Source organism: Bufo gargarizans, chromosome 2 (genome assembly GCF_014858855.1).
Source record: "Bufo gargarizans isolate SCDJY-AF-19 chromosome 2, ASM1485885v1, whole genome shotgun sequence".
NCBI lineage: Eukaryota > Metazoa > Chordata > Amphibia > Anura > Bufonidae > Bufo > Bufo gargarizans.
Genome location: NC_058081.1, coordinates 388,771,945 through 388,789,530, shown reverse-complemented (window position 1 = coordinate 388,789,530; position 17,586 = coordinate 388,771,945).

Sequence of the window (17,586 nt, the reverse complement as noted above, 5' to 3'; positions counted from 1 at the left end):
GTATCCATGGATCCGTAAAAATCATGCGGACGTCTGAATGGAGCCTTACAGGGGGGTGATCAATGACAGGCGGGTGATCACCCATATACACTCCCTGATCACCCCCTGTCATTGATCACCCCCCTGTCATTGATCACCCCCTGTAAGGCTCCATTCAGACGTCCGCATGATTTTTACGGATCCATGGATACATGGATCGGATCCGCAAAACACATGCGGACGTCTGAATGGAGCCTTACAGGGGGTGATCAATGACAGGCGGGTGATCACCCATATACACTCCCTGATCACCCCCCTGTCATTGATCACCCCCCTGTAAGGCTCCATTCAGACGTCCGCATGTGTTTTGTGGATCCGATCCATGTATCCATGGATCCGTAAAAATCATGCGGACGTCTGAATGGAGCCTTACAGGGGGGGTAATCAGTGACAGGGGGGTGATCACCCTGATCACCCCCTGTCATTGATAACCCCCCTGTAAGGCTCCATTCAGACGTCCGCATGTGTTTTGTGGATCCGATCCATGTATCCATGGATCCGTAAAAATCATGCGGACGTCTGAATGGAGCCTTACAGGGGGGGTGATCAGTGACAGGGGGGTGATCACCCTGATCACCCCCTGTCATTGATAACCCCCCTGTAAGGCTCCATTCAGACGTCCGCATGTGTTTTGCGGATCCGATCCATGTATCCATGGATCCGTAAAAATCATGCGGACGTCTGAATGGAGCCTTACAGGGGGGGGTGATCAGTGACAGGGGGGTGATCACCCTGATTACCCCCTGTCATTGATAACCCCCCTGTAAGGCTCCATTCAGACGTCCGCATGTGTTTTGTGGATCCGGTCCATGTATCCATGGATCCGTAAAAATCACGCGGACGTCTGAATGGAGCCTTACAGGGGGGGTGATCAGTGACAGGGGGGTGATCACCCTGATCACCCCCTGTCATTGATCACCCCCCTGTAAGGCTCCATTCAGACGTCCGCATGTGTTTTGCAGATCCGATCCATGGATCCGTAAAAATTATACGGACGTCTGAATGGAGCCTTACCAGGGGGGTGATCAATGACAGGGGGGTGATCAGGGAGTCTATATGGGTGATCACCCCCCTGTCATTGATCACCCCCCTGTCATTGATCACCCCCCTGTAAGGCTCCATTCAGACATTTTTTTTGGCACAAGTTAGCGGAAATTTTTTTTTGTTTTTGTTTTTGTTTTTTCTTACAAAGTCTCATATTCTACTAACTTGTGTCAAAAAATAAAATCTCACATGAACTCACCATACCCCTCACGGAATCCAAATGCGTAAACATTTTTAGACATTTATATTCCAGACTTCTTCTCACGCTTTAGGGCCCCTAAAAAGCCAGGGCAGTATAAATACCCCACATGTGACCCCATTTCGGAAAGAAGACACCCCAAGGTATTCCGTGAGGGGCATATTGAGTCCATGAAAGATTGAAATTTTTGTCCTAAGTTAGCGGAAAGTGAGACTTTGTGAGAAAAAAACAAAAAAAAATCAATATCCGCTAACTTATGCAAAAAAAAAAAAATTCTAGGAACTCGCCAGGCCCCTCATTGAATACCTCGGGGTGTCTTCTTTCCAAAGTGGGGTCACATGTGGGGTATTTTGAAAGCCTTTCTCTAACGGTCCTGACCCAACATCTTCAGGTAGCAATCTCCTTTCTGTTCCGCCTATGTTGGATTGCCAGCTGGCAGAAGTCGAACATCAGCCCGTCGACTTCAGTAACATATCTAGGCTTCATAATCAACTCCGCTGGGATGTCGCTCCAGTTGACCCCAGAAAGAAGTTCCCGGATTCAGAACATGTCAGAGTTCCTTTCCTACTCTCATGAAGATGTTAGGGCTCATGTCAGCGTCTGTGGAAGCAGTCCCTTGGGCTCTATGGCACCTCGGTCCTCTACAGTCGGAGGTCCTTTCCAAATGGGATGGCAGCCCTGCCAGGCTAAACTCCCTGGGCTTCCTGTCTTGGCGAACTCAGTATTCCCTCAGATGGTGGTGCCATCTTTTAGACAGGAAGTCTATGACCCAGCCAACCTGGATCATATTGACTACAGATGCATCCCAAGTAGGCTCGGGGGGCGGAGCTCACCTAGACAACACTCCAGTTCACGGAACCCGATCTCCTCAGGAGCGGCTTCTCTCATCCAATCTCTGCGAGATTCGAGCAATCTGGCTAGCCCTCTTTCACTTCGCCCCTCAGATCCGGGGCAAAGCGGTGAAAGTCCAGTCAGACTGCGGTACTTTACAACAAGCAGGGAGGCACAAGATCACTTCCCCTCCTATCAGAGATTGGGGTGATTCTGGATTGGGCAGAGTTGAACCTTTCCCACTTATCTGCGATCCACATTCAAGGCTCTCTCAATATGATAGAGGATCGGCTGAGCCACGGTCTTCCGACGGTGGAGTGGTCTTTAAATCCGAAGATATTCAAGCAGATAGTCCTCAAGTGGGGTATGCCAAAGGTGGATCTCATGGCAACAAGGTTCAACGCCAAGGTGGAGAGGTTTTGCTCCCTTTACAGGGAGGACAACCCCCTGGCGATAGACGCTCTGTCAATATCCTGGAGATTCAGGCTGGCTTACATCTTCCTTCCGTTTTCCATGATTCCGAGGGTATTGATGAAAATCCGTCAGGATCAGGCCTCGGTGATAGCCATCATACCGTTTTGGCCGAAAAGATCCTGGTTTACCCAGCTCACCCAGATGAGGACAATTTTAGAGGCTCCCCCCGCAGAGACCCTGGTGTCGTGGGACACTCACCTCTGCTCAGATCTGCACAGATTCAAACTGACAGCCGGGAGGTTGATCAGTCCCATCCCAGAGTAGAAGGGCTTTCAGAGTTGGTCCTGAGAACGCTGTCTACTTCTAGAGCGGACTCTACCAAGAGAGCCTACTCTCATATTATGAGGATATTCTCATCCTGGTATACCTTAAAGGAGGTGGTGTCTGCAGATCCGCCCCTCTCTGCTATTCTTCAGTTCCTGCAAGACAGCCTTGATAGAGGCCTTGCCCCTTCTACTCTGAGGGTTCAAGTTTCAACCATCTCAGCTTGCCTCAACAGGCCTTTCTCTCAGGACTAGCTCATCAAACGGTTCCTTAAAGGGTTACTTCCACTTCGGTTTCACATTATTAGGTGTCAGACACTAGCGATCCGCTAGTGTCTGCTCTGCCAAACAATCCTAATATAATAGCTTTTGGGGCAGCCGTTTCGCTAAAAAAAGAACTTATATTGATATGCTAATGACCCTCTAGGTGCTATGGGGGCTTCATTAGCACCTAGAGGATCGGTCTACCTTCACAAGATGCCGCCGCCCATCGCGTCCCTCCAGCCCACCCATCTCCTCCGGAATGCGATCAAGCGGACGACTTCTCGCGCATGCGCCGTGCGCGTCTGTATTCGGCGCATGCGCAGTGAATGTCCGACCGCTTCCCTGCTCAGACATCTCCACTGCGCCTGCGCCGATGGCGTCATAGTGCTCCATCGGCGCAGGCGCAGTGGAGATGTCTGAGCAGGGAAGCGGTCGGACATTCACTGCACATGTGCCGAATACAGACGCGCACGGCGCATGCGCGAGAAGTCGTCCGCTTGATCGCATTCCAGAGGAGATGGGGGGCTGGAGGGACGCGCTGGGCGGCGGCATCTTGTGAAGGTAGACCGATCCTCTAGGTGCTAATGACGCCCCCATAGCACCTAGAGGGTCATTAGCATATCAATATAAGTTTTTTTTTAGCGAAACGGCTGCCCCAAAAGCTATTATATTAGGATTGTTTGGCAGAGCAGACACTAGCGGATCGCTAGTGTCTGAAAGCTAATTATGTGAAAGTGAAGTGGTAGAAACCCTTTAAAGGAACTGAAAGATTAAAGCCTACAGTACTGAGACCCATTTCTCAATGGGATTTATCAGTAGTTCTCAGGGGGTTAGCATCTCCACACTTAGAACCGTTAGAGGAGGTGGATTTCAAGTTCGTCACTTGGAAGCTTGTGTTTCTCCTTGAAGTGACTTCGGCCAAGAGGGTTTCTGAGCTTCAAGCTCTCTCAGCACATGAGCTCTATACTATCTTATTACATGACCGGGTCCTTTTTAGATTCCTCCCGTATTTTAGGCCTAAAGTTCCTTCCTTCCAGAACATCAAACAGGTGATATCCCTCCCGTTTCTGTTGACATCTTCCACCTCCTCCGAGGAACCTGCTAGACATCCTCTGGACGTCTCGAGATGTCTCCGGATCTATAAGGATAGATCAAAGGAGTTCAGGAAAGATGAAAATCTTCTAATCCTGTTTGCCGGTAAGTTTAAATGCTGTAAGGCATCCAAACCTTCTATCACTCTGTGGATTAAGGAGGCTTTTGTTTCCCAATCTCTGGACCCTCCGGAGTTTGTGAAGGCCCACTCTACTAGAGCTGTGGCTACTTCTTTTGCCGAGAGGAGTCTTCTGCCTCTCGACATGATTTGTAAAGCTGCCTCCTGGAGCTCTGAATCGACATTCATCTCACATTATAGACTAGATGCCAGACTAGCTGAGTTTTCGTCCTTTGGACAAACTATTCTTAGTTCTGCCAGGCAGGAGGGCCCTCCCTAGGGGTTTCTTCTTGCTATCTCCCCATCTGTGCTGCTGGTAGGACGTAAGGGAATCATTCATTTCTAACGATAATTTGTTTTCCCTTAGTCCTAACAGCAGCACACAAATATCCCACCCTAGTATGTCTTGTTTTTCTTGCTATAAACACAGTGGGCTGGGGGTTGACTCCCTCCTTTTAAGGGGATACTTAATTGTTAAATTGAGCTATTATGTTTGGGCTCATTAAACATTCCGCCGGTCCTACCAGTCCACTGTGGGTGGTTAACCCCATCTGTGCTGCTGTTAGGACTAAGGGAAAACAAATTATCGTTAGAAATTAATGATTTTTGGGTTAAGTGTTCTATTCATTTTATTATTTTCCCATATAACATGGTTATAAGGGAAAATAGCATTCTTAATACAGAATGCTTACTAAAATGTGGCATGAGGGGTTAAAAAATAAAAATAAAATTAACTCACCTCATCCTCAGGTTCGTGCAGCCGGCATGTCTTCTTTCTTCTTCTTTCAGGACCTGCAAAATAACCTTTGATGACGTAATCTCGCTCACCACGTGGTGAGCGTCGTGATGTCAGCGCAGATCCTGCTTAATGAAGACAGAAGGATCTTCTATCTTCATTCAGCAGGACCTGCGCTGACATCACCATGTGGTGAGCGCGATTATGTAATCAAAGGTACTTTTGCAGGCCCTGAAAGAAGGGGATGAAGTGAGTTAATTGAATTTTTTATTTTTTAACCCCTCAAGCCACATTCTAGTAAGCATTCTGTATTAAGAATGCTATTATTTTCCTTTATAACCATGTTATAAGGGAAATTAATACAGTAAATTGACTTTTATCAATTTACTAACATCATCTTCTAGCAACTACAGGGAGTGCAGAATTATTAGGCAAGTTGTATTTTTGAGGATTAATTTTATTATTGAACAACAACCATGTTCTCAATGAACCCAAAAAACTCATTAATATCAAAGCTGAATATTTTTGGAAGTAGTTTTTAGTTTGTTTTTAGTTTTAGCTATTTTAGGGGGATATCTGTGTGTGCAGGTGACTATTACTGTACATAATTATTAGGCAACTTAACAAAAAACTAATATATACCCATTTCAATTATTTATTTTTACCAGTGAAACCAATATAACATCTCAACATTCACAAATATACATTTCTGACATTCAAAAACAAAACAAAAACAAATCAGTGACCAATATAGCCACCTTTCTTTGCAAGGACACTCAAAAGCCTGCCATCCATGGATTCTGTCAGTGTTTTGATCTGTTCACCATCAACATTGCGTGCAGCAGCAACCACAGCCTCCCAGACACTGTTCAGAGAGGTGTACTGTTTTCCCTCCTTGTAAATCTCACATTTGATGATGGACCACAGGTTCTCAATGGGGTTCAGATCAGGTGAACAAGGAGGCCATGTCATTAGATGTTCTTCTTTTATACCCTTTCTTGCCAGCCACGTTGTGGAGTACTTGGACGCGTGTGATGGAGCATTGTCCTGCATGAAAATCATGTTTTTCTTGAAGGATGCAGACTTATTCCCGTACCACTGCTTGAAGAAGGTGTCTTCCAGAAACTGGCAGTAGGACTGGAGGTTGAGCTTGACTCCATCCTCAACCCAAAAAGGCCCCACAAGCTCATCTTTGATGATACCAGCCCAAACCAGTACTCCACCTCCACCTTGCTGGCGTCTAAGTCGGACTGGAGCTCTCTGCCCTTTACCAATCCAGCCATCTGGCCCATCAAGACTCACTCTCATTTCATCAGTCCATAAAACCTTAGAAAAAATCAGTCTTGAGCTATTTCTTGGCCCAGTCTTGACGTTTCAGCTTGTGTGTCTTGTTTAGTGGTGGTCGTCTTTCAGCCTTTCTTACCTTGGCCATGTCTCTGAGTATTGCACACCTTGTGCTTTTGGGCACTCCAGTGATGTTGCAGCTCTGAAATATGGCCAAACTGGTGGCAAGTGGCATCTTGGCAGCTGCACGCTTGACTTTTCTCAGTTCATGGGCAGTTATTTTGCGCCTTGGTTTTTCCACACGCTTCTTGCGACCCTGTTGACTATTTTGAATGAAACGCTTGATTGTTCGATGATCACGCTTCAGAAGCTTTGCAATTTTAAGAGTGCTGCATCCCTCTGCAAGATATCTCACTATTTTTGACTTTTCTGAGCCTGTCAAGTTCTTCTTTTGACCCATTTTGCCAAAGGAAAGGAAGTTGCCTAATAATTATGCACACCTGATATAGGGTGTTGATGTCATTAGACCACACCCCTTCTCATTACAGAGATGCACATCACCTAATATGCTTAATTGGTAGTAGGCTTTCGAGCCTATACAGCTTGGAGTAAGACAACATGCATAAAGAGGATGATGTGGTCAAAATACTCATTTGCCTAATAATTCTGCACGTAGTGTATGTGTGAAAATCACATTGCATCCGCACTTGCTTGCGGATGCTTGTGATTTTCACGCAGCCCCGTTCATTTCTATGGGGCCTCATGAAAAATGCAGAATATAGAACATGCTGCGATTTTCACGCAAAGCACAAGTGATGCGTGAAAATCACCGCTTATCTGTACAGCCCCATCAAAGTGAATGGGTCCAGATTCAGTGTGGGTGCTATGCGTTCACCTCACGCATTGCACCCGCGCGGAAATCTTGCCTGTGTGAAAGGGACCTAAGACTCCTTTTACAGTCTATAAGCCCATAAAAACCACGGATGCCAACCGTGTTTGGGCCGTAGTTTTCAATGCTAGGAGATACTCTGGAAACTATTTTCATCCTCACAGTGTAATATAGATGACAAAAAGACACCCAGATGAAACACGGATGAACCAATGACCTGCTTGTCGCAGATGTCATCACAGACATCTAAGAGGCCTTATTCTAGTGAGCCGTCATACAGAGCCGATGCTACCATAAGGCAGACCAAGCTACCATAAGGCAGAAGAGCGGAAAAATTAACCTTCTTTTTTTTATTTTTATCACTTACTTATGAGTTGTGCCGCAGCGCCGCTGGCCACCCGCCCCAGCCTCGGTGCGCCGTACGGCCCTCACTCACAGAGCCGCTTGGGCCCGGCAGCGCGGCAACACGGTCACAGTGTCAGGCCAGGGGGGTGTGACTGGCGAGTGGTGCAGTGGCGGCGGGCGGCAGCAAGGAGCTGACTGTGTCTTTCTCTTTGAGTCTGTTTTACACACAGCCAGATTGGACAGGTGGGTAGGTGATCACTGATGAGCGCACTAGCACCAGAGTGCACGGCATAAATGTGTTTTAAAAAAATTATTACACAAACAACAATCATTCATGGAGGGGAGGATGGTAACCTTGACATGATGGGAGGAGGGACAATGTCTGTAGTCTGTGACATGGGGATGGGCCAGGGAGGGCCAGGGCTGGCCGGGGGGGGGGGAATGATGTGCCATGGGGGAGAAATGTAAATGTGACACAATAGGGGGTAATGATGTGATCATGATGTGACACAAAGGGGTGATGTGACATGGTTTGGAGGGGGAGAAATGTGACAAGGAGGGGGAGAAATGTGACATGGAGGGTTGATGTAACATAGGTAATTTGACAGTGGAGTGGGAAAAATGTGACATTGAGGCCTTGAGGGGGAGAAATGTGACATGGAGGGGGAGAAAGTTGACATGGGGGGAGAAATGTGACATGGGGGTGATGTGACAGAGGGGATTATGTAAAAAGGAGGGGGAGAAATGTGACATGGAGGGGGGCAATGTGACATGGAGGGGGAGAAATGTGACATGGGGGCTGATGGCTTACATGGGGGGCATGATGGCTTATATAGTGGCAGGCTGATGGCTGACATGGGGGCTAATGGCTAACATGGGGGCTAATGGCTGACATGTAGCTTCGCTTGTGTTAGCAGAAATCCTTGCACCGGCCCTGCCGTCACAGCATTGGTATTGTTATACCCATAATACAGGGAACCTCTCACACCATTGGCATTGTTATATACATAATACTGGGGACCCCTCACAGCATGGTATTGTTATATCCATAATACAGGGAACCTCTCACAGCAATGATATTGTTATATCCATAATACTGGAGACCCCTCACAGCATTGCTATAGTTTTATTCATAATACTTAGGACCCCTGACAGCATTGGTATTGTTATTTCCATAAAACTGGGGACCCCTCATAGCATTAGCATTGTTATATCCATAATACTGGGGAACCCTCATAGCATTGGTATTGTTACATACATTATACTGGGGACCCCTCATAGCATTGGTATTGTTATATCCCATAATACTGGAGACCCTTCACAACATTGGTATTGTTATATCCATAATACTGGGGACCCCTTACAGTATTGGCATTGAAATATCCCATAATACTGGAGACCCCTCACAGCATTGGTATTGTTATATCCATAATACTGGGGACCCCTCACTGCATTGGTATTGCTAATTAGGGTCCAGGGTGCCCAGAGGGGCATTTTTTTCACTCCCCGGTGCCCAGCGATGCCCCCCCTGCAGTGCCCAAGACAGCCTCCTGATAATCAAAACACCTCCCACAGCCCGGCAAACGGTTCCGCCCCCTCCCCACGTCATAATCTACCTTATAGATATGCCCCGTCCTTCTTCCTGTCGCCAGAAAGCTCGCGCAGGCGCAGTACCGCCTGCGGCCTGCGCCTGCGCGATCATCAACCTCCTGAGGGCAACAGCCTCAAAAGTCTCACTGGGCATGCGCTGAGCCCAGTGATGTGACCTGAGCGCTGTTGTCCTCGCCTGCGCGAGTTTTCTGGCCGCAGACAGGAAGGAGGACGGGGCATTTATATAAGGTAGATTATGACGTGGGGAGGGGCGGAACCGTTTGCCGGGCTGTGGGAGGTGTTTTGATGATCAGAAGGCTGTCTTGGGCACTGCAGGGGGGCGTCACTGGGCACCGGAGAGTGAAAAAAAATGCCCCTCTGGGCACCTTGGACCCTAATTAGCATAACATAAAAATCGCTTTTATATCAAAACTAGCAAATGTAAATAAGTAAAAAGAAGACTGCTGGAAATAAGGTACTTTAGTCAACATAGCGATGGTGCCAGCTTAAAATGCTAAAAGCAGGTGACAGAATCCCTTTAATTCATATGCAAATGAGCACTCACAAAGTGCCCAGGGGCAGCGTTCAGTGTGTAGGTGCCCAGGCTGCTCTGCATTCTTTTTACTTTACTCCTCCCCAGTCTCTTCCTTTGCCCGCCTTCCAAGTCTCTTGCCTCATCGATAGGGCAAATGCAGAGACTGGGGAGGAGTAAAGTGAAAAGAAGGCAGAGCAGCCTGGGCACCTACACACACTGAACGCTGCCCCTGGGCACTTGCGAATGCTCATTTGCATATGAATTAAACTTTGTTTTTCCTGCTGGTGCAAGTCTAAAGAAAAGAACAAAGGTATATATATATACAATACTTTAACTGGCGGGGGGCTGTTATTACTTGCACAGGGGGGCTGATATTACTGGCACAGAGGGGCTGTTATTACTGGCACAGGAGGCTGTTATTACTGGCACAGAGGGGGGCTGTTATTGCTGGCACATGGGGGTGTTATTGCTGGCACGGGGGGGCTGTTATTGCTGGCACAGGGGGGGCTGTTATTACTGGCACGGGGGGCTGTTATTACTGGCACAGGGGGGGCTGTTATTTCTGGCACATGGGGGGCTGTTATTACTGGCACACGTCATCGCGCCACCTGAGCTATACAGCGCGGGACACAGGCTGGAAGAGGCCTGCATCGAATCGCTGACACGGAGGTAAGTATGTGTGTTTTTTTTTTTATATATATATGCAATATTTTTACTGGCGAGGGGGGGGGGAGCTGTTATTACTGGCAGAGGGGGGCTGTTATTACTTGCACAGAGGCGATGTTATTACTGGCACAGGGGGGCTGTTATTATTGGCACAGAGGGGGGCTATTATTGCTGGCACATGGGGGTGTTATTGCTGGCACAGGGGGGGCTGTTATTGCTGGCACGGGGGGCTGTTATTGCTGGCACAGGGGGCTGTTATTACTGGCACAGGGGGGCTGTTATTGCTGGCACATGGGGGGCTGTTATTACTGGCACATGGGGGGCTGTTATTATTACTGGCACATGGGGGGCTGTTATTAATACTGGCACATGGGGGGCTGTTAATACTAGCACATGATTGGGGGCACTATAGGGGCATCTACTTAGGCCACAAAGAAGGGGTATTTTATATGGGCGCTCTGTACAGTATAATTTTATACTGGGACACATTATGGTGGGTACTATGGGGAAGGGGGGAGAGGAGTACTATGGGGTCATCTACGGGGGGCACCAAGAAGGGGCATTTTATACTTGCAAATTATGGGGGACACTGAGGGCATCTACTGGAGCATTTTATACTGGTACATGTGGGGCACTAGGAGGAAGGAGGGTGTTGAGCACTATGGGGGAATTTACTAGGGGCACTATATAGGGGTATTTTATACTGGCACATTATGGGGGCAGTATGCTGACATTAGCTCAACTGGGGGCATTACAAGGGGGTATTTTTTGCACTGTCACATTGTAAGGAGAATTATTTCTACTGGGGGGGACATTATGGTGGGCTTTATTACTCCCCCATGGTAACACCCCCTAGTAGCAGCACCAGTCTCTCCCTGCTCTGCTATCCCTCTGCCCCTTCTCCAAATCCTTATTATGAAATCTTTCTCATTAGGATAAAACACATCAGCTCCGCCGAGCCCCCGACCAAAGTGTTGAAGTGGTGTCCGAGATCCCCAAGGGCCAAGTCAAGTATTTGTAAGTTTTCATGTGAAATATGTTTGTTATACACATATAGCCTACACCAGTGATGGCAAACCTTTTAGAGACCGAGTGCCCAAACTGCACCCCAAAACCCACATATTTATCACAAAGTGCCAACATGGGAATTTCCCCTGAATACTACAGTCCAGTATAGTATATCTTCCATGTACATTTCGCTATAAAAGCGAAATCATGCCTGCGCTGATGAATGGCAGGAAAAGTCTAAGGCCTCCTGCACATGACTGTAGGTGTCCCGTTGCCATATTGAGGACCGCATTTGCGGATCCGCAATACATGGGCACCGTTCCACGTGCATTCCGCATCACGGATGCGGACTCTTTCACTTTAATGGGTCCGCAAAGCCGAAGATGCGGAATGGTGCGGAACGGAAGCACAGAACGGAACCCTACGGAGAGGTTCCATGGGGTTTCATCCCGTACTTCCATTCCGAAAAAAGATAGAACATGTCCTATCTTTTTGCAGATCGTGGACCCATTAAAGTGAATGGGTCCGTGATCCACTGCGGCTGCCCCATGGTCAGTGTTCTTGCATTGCGGCCCGCAGCACGGCCACGGGGTTCGTGTGCAGGAGGCCTAAGGCATATTGGAACACCATGGACTTTTCCCGGGTGCAAGTGCCCACAGAGAGGGCTCTGAGTGCCGCCTCTGGCACCCGTGCCATAGGTTCGCCATCACTGGCCTACACTGTGTAGTCTGTTCTATAAGCACCATTGTTTTGTGGCAGCGGACAGAAAATAATCTGAAAGTGCCCCTCCCGAGACCAGGCTCTGGATTAGCCACTGCCTTGAAGTCAAAATTCCTTCTAAATTAGGGAAATTGTTCCAATTTAACTACATACCCCTCATTAAAGACATTCAGTCACTTCTGAAATCCCTTAAAATCCCATATTTCTCGTGGATGGGTAGGACAAATCTCTTAAAAACTACATGATTTTCCTAGTCTATGACGTAAAGTCATGGTTTTATTAAAGACACGGAGGCGAGTATTGCTATCTCCTTCTTTACTGTCCACCAATAGCAGCAAAGAAAAGTTTACAAAACCGGATGTAACCATAGTAACATACACCCTCCCCTCACAGTCCATATAACAGACGGCTCCTCCTATAGATCCTCTTCTTTCTTTATGAGCCTGACACCATGACCGGAAACCACCGAAAACAAGACCGGAACCATGAACCTGGACACTATCAGCTCGGATCCACCGGAACACCTTTAACGAACACGATCAGCTCAAATCCACTTGAACGTCCTCATCGAAAGCCAACGTGGCTATAACCGGAACAGAGCAACTGCAGCCCGAAGAAATTCAACTTCCACCTGAAAGGAACAGACAATATATAGCAAGATTAAACATTGGGCAGGAGCAGACAGCGCAAATTATACGCGATCCTGCTATAAGAAGCATAAAAAGCAAACAATGCAAACAGAGTATGCAATCAAAACTGATAATCACAGAAAACTAATATAAATACAAAGGAGGGAACAAAAGGGCGGGCAATACTCGCCTCCGTGTCTTTAATAAAACCATGACTTTACGTCATAGACTAGGAAAATCATGTTTTACAGCAAGACACGGAGGCTCCTATTGCTAGTTTAAAGTTGAGCAATAACAGCAGAAAACAAATGTGGAGGTGGCCTAAAATAATACTCCCTGAATGTCGAAGCCGAAGACCAGTCAGCGAGACGTAAAATATCCAACAAACGAAACAGCCAAGGCGGTAGCCGATATGCCCCTAGCGGAATGAGCGGTAAAAATGGAGGTATCTACCCCTGCTAATTACATAACCCACTTCATCCAGCGAGCAAGAGTAGGACTGGACACAGGACCGAACGGATGTCGAATAGACAGGAAGAGCTGAGGGAACGAAGATGATCGGTAAGTATGCGTCCGGGATTTGTACTCCCTCAAACAATGTTGGTCTTTGTAGGCCGGGAGATGTTGAAGGTGACCCCTTCAGGAGTAAAGGACCTGGCGTCGTGATCAAGAGCCCGAACATCCGAGACCCGTTTACAGGATATGAGACAAAAGAGAACCAGTAATTTGGCAGTCAACTGCCGTAACGTGATATCCGAATTACCTGGCCAATTGGAAAGGAAAGACAAAACAGAAGACACATCCCAAGTCGTCGTAAAACAAGGCCGGGACATGCAGGAGCCGCCAAGCAAACGACACATGGAAGGGTGCTGACCTGCAGGAACACCATTAAAACCCTGATGCGTAGAAGAAATAGCTGACCGGAACAAATTAATAGCCCGAAAAGCCTTACCTGCCTCAAAAAGTTAAGTGAGAAACTGCAAAAGATGGGTCACAGGGGCTGAAACGGGATCTAAGTCCCGTTCCACGCACCAGCCAGACCAAGATTGCCAGGATGCCCAATAAGATTTTCTGGAGCCCACGCGTTGTCCAAAAAGCGTCTAGTTGCCTCCGAAATATCGTCGACCTCTCCGGGCGTCCTGAGATCCGGCAGGCAATCAGTCGCAGGGATCCATCCGAACGCGTTCCTCCCAACCGGTTGATGTAGTGCATGGCAGCGCACGGCAGAGACATTGTCCATCCGTAAACGGATGCACGCCTGAGCAATCCCGTTGGAGAAACTCCGAATGGCGAAGGACCCGGCCAAAAGCTCCAACGCATTGATATGTAGTCGTGCCTCGTCCGCGGACCACCGGCCACCCGTGGAGATCGCGTTGCAGTGAGCCCCCCAGCCGTGAAGACTGGCATCCGACTCGACAGTGAACTCGGGTTGGAAACCGAAGATCGTCCTGCCGTTCCACGCTTCCAGGTTGTCGATCCACCACGTGAGTTCTTCCCGCGATTCTGGGTCCAGGGTCAGAGTGTCTGCGAACGCAGCGCCAGAGCGGAGGTGCGCTATCTTCAAGCGCTGAAGGGCTCTGAAGTGCAAAGGGGCCGGAAACACCGCTTGGATCGAAGAGGCAAGGAGGCCGATGATCCTGGCCAGATGGTGTAGAGACAACTGAGGCATGGAGAGGGCATGTCTGAGTTCCTTGCGTATGGAACGCAGTTTCGTCGCGGGCAGGGAGAGGGATTCCAACACCAAGTCCACGGTAAATCCCAAGAACTCCATCCTCTGCAATGGTACCAAGCACAACTTCTCGTGGTTGAGGAGAAACCCGAGATCCGTCCTCCAGCGAAGGTGGACCAGCAGAGTCAAGGCTTACTGGTGCATGAGAAGAATGTCGTCCAGGTATATTACAAGGCGGACCCCACGACTGCGGAGCCAGGCCACAACCGGTCGCATTAGCTTTGTGAAACACCACGGTGCCGAGGAAAGGCCGAACGGGAGCCAAGAGAACCGCCAAATCTCTCCCTTCCATAGGAAACGCAGCAAGTCCCTGGAGGGGGCGGAGACGGGGACCGTCAAGTAAGTGTCCTTGAGGTCCAGCTTTACAAACCAATCGTTCGGCATGAGGAGATCTCGAAGCAGATGGATGCCTTCCATCTTGAAGTGGCGATAGCGGACAATCGCATTCAGAGCCCGCAGATTGATGACTGGGCGCATCTGACCCCCTTTCTTCTGAACCAGAAAAATAGAGCTGATGACCCCCTCAGGTATGTCGAGGCCCTCTCGATCGCCCGCTTGTGGTAGAGGGACAGGAGTTCTAGATCTACCAGCACGGCATCGGAGGGAGACAGTAGGGAGGTGGGAGGGGGGGGGGGGAATAAGGTCCGGAGACCCCACGAGTTCCACGTGGAAGCCTTCTATAGTGGATAAAATCCAAGGGTCGGATGTTATTGCCGCCCAAGCAGGGAAAAAAATGAAGGAGTCTGCCCCCTATGCAATGATCCAAAGAAGCCCCCCTCGTGGGAGGACTTACCGAAAGGGCGTCGAGAAGACTGATTTCCTCTGTAGGATCTGCCACGCCACTGTCCACCTCTGGCAGGGAAGAAGGGGGACGGAAACCTCTGTTCCTGGAAGGCGGGACGTTGATGGAAGGAGCCTCTACACCAGGGCTGCGGGCTTGAAAATTGGAACGGCCGGACAGGCGGCCCCTACTACTGCCGGCCCTGGTGGAGACCCGTCCCTGGAATACTATCCTAATGGAGGATTGGGTCTTATCTAGGCAGTAAATGCTCCCACAAACCGACTCTAATCCTTAATGAAGGAGTCGCCCAATAGATGACCCTGGGCATCTGCGCCAGACTTGGTCAGGGCCAGGTTGGCCAGTTTCGGATCTATTTTAAATAGAACGGCCTTACGTCTTTCGATTGCCAGAAAGGAGTTGGCATTACCAGCGATGCAGATCGCTCTCTGGACCCAGCCCCTCATCTCCTCTGGGTCAATAGGGGACCCATCTGATCTGGCGTTCTCAGCCAGCTCAAACAATTTGGCCAGAGGTCCAAATACGTCCAGGAGTTTATCCTGACAGCTACGCAGAGCTGAGTCTAACCCCTTACGGGGATTCCAGCCGGACTTGGCAAGAAATTGTGTGACTTTCGGGTCTACCACAGGAGTGTCACATACCTTATTAGGCACAATGGGTCTTGGGCATTCCACCTTCATCTTATTGCGCGCCTCCTTGCTAAGGGGGCGGCGGACCCAATATTCCAGATATTTGCCCACATGGTCCGTAGGGAGCCACTCTGCCGATCTGGGATGGTGGAGGGCGTCAGGATCAAACATGGGCTCTCCCAAAGGGTCTACCAGGGAAGATGCCAGAGTGACTACGGAAGCGGAATCCTTCACTTGAGAAGTGGAAGGAGTGGGGCAAAGAGGAGCACTGGGCACCAAATGCGTCTCTTCCTCTAAGTCTGCACTAGCTTCAGCAAATGCCTCCTCGTCTGACCCAAGCTCGGCGTCAGAATCACTTATTTGTTGCGCTCTAGCGCATTTCCAAGGCCGCGCACGTTCTGCCTGGCGCGGAAAGGCTGTCTTACGCGATCTATGCGCGTGTTCATGGGTGGCCGGAGGCGCACCAGTCAATTGTTCCTGTGACACAGAAAGATTCACATCAGGAGGTTGCTGAGCTGTGGGGATCGCAGGCTGTGCAGACCCTGACACAGGGTGGCCAGCCAGTGCCTGTGCTATCGTCTGAGACAGCACAGAGGACATAGAGTCCATTGCAGCAGTGATTGCGGCTGAGACAGAGCACTGCAGCGCTACTGCCTGGGTCTCATCCCTAATCTGGGAATCCCTCCCAGGGGATGAAGGAGAGGTAGCCTCAGGAGTTGGGTCTGATAGAGGCATGGTAGCAAGGTAATATATAATATATATATATATATATATACTAGGTGAAATCCCTCTAATCCTAAGGCGCAGGTGGGAGACTAAGATAAATATAAGGGACCGGAGGGAGCCTAAACAAAGAGATAATGGTCTAAAGTAGCCGAAACAGGGTTAGTCACCCGATCTGAGGAGCGCCGGCGAAAGACGTCTGGATCGCAGGACGGATGCGGCGAAATGAAAATGGCTGCCGAAATCTCGCGAGACCCGACAGGAAGAAACAGAAGAAAGCCAAAATGTCCGCCGAAATCCCGCGAGAACAAGCGGGAGACGGACAAAAAGGTGAACCAATATGGCCGCCGAGATCTCGCGAGATCCCACGGCCATTGGAGAAAACCGGAGGAGGGAGCGCGGGAAGCGATGTGCAAAGGGGAGGTAAAACAGAACCTGCAACGAATAATATATGGGTGTACAGTGCCACCGCTAAAAGCAGAACAAATGGGGAAACCTTAGCAAAAGTATAAATAAGAAAACCCTGCAGATGCGATGGACACAGGGAAAAACAGCCGAGAGGGATGACGAGCACAACAAACGCTATAGGGAGCCAAATCTGTGCAAAGATGTGGATTCATTGTCATTTTTTGTCAGAATTTTTTTTTACCTTGATGGTCCTGATGGTTTCCAACGTTACTGGCATGACAAGCAGATCCCACCTGAGGGGGCGCCATAATGGTCTGGGGTGCTTTTCCCTTCAGTGGAACAATGGACCTTCAGGAAGTGCAGGGGCATCAAACGGCTGCTGGCTATATCCAGATGTTGCAGAGAGCATTCCTCATGACTGAGGGCCCTCGTCTGTGTGGTAACGACTGAGTTTTTTAACAGGACAACGCTACAGTACACAATGCCCGCAGGACAAGGGACTTCTTCCAGGAGAATAACATCACTCTTTTGGCCCACCCTGCGTGTTCCCCTGATCTAAATCTAGTTGAGAA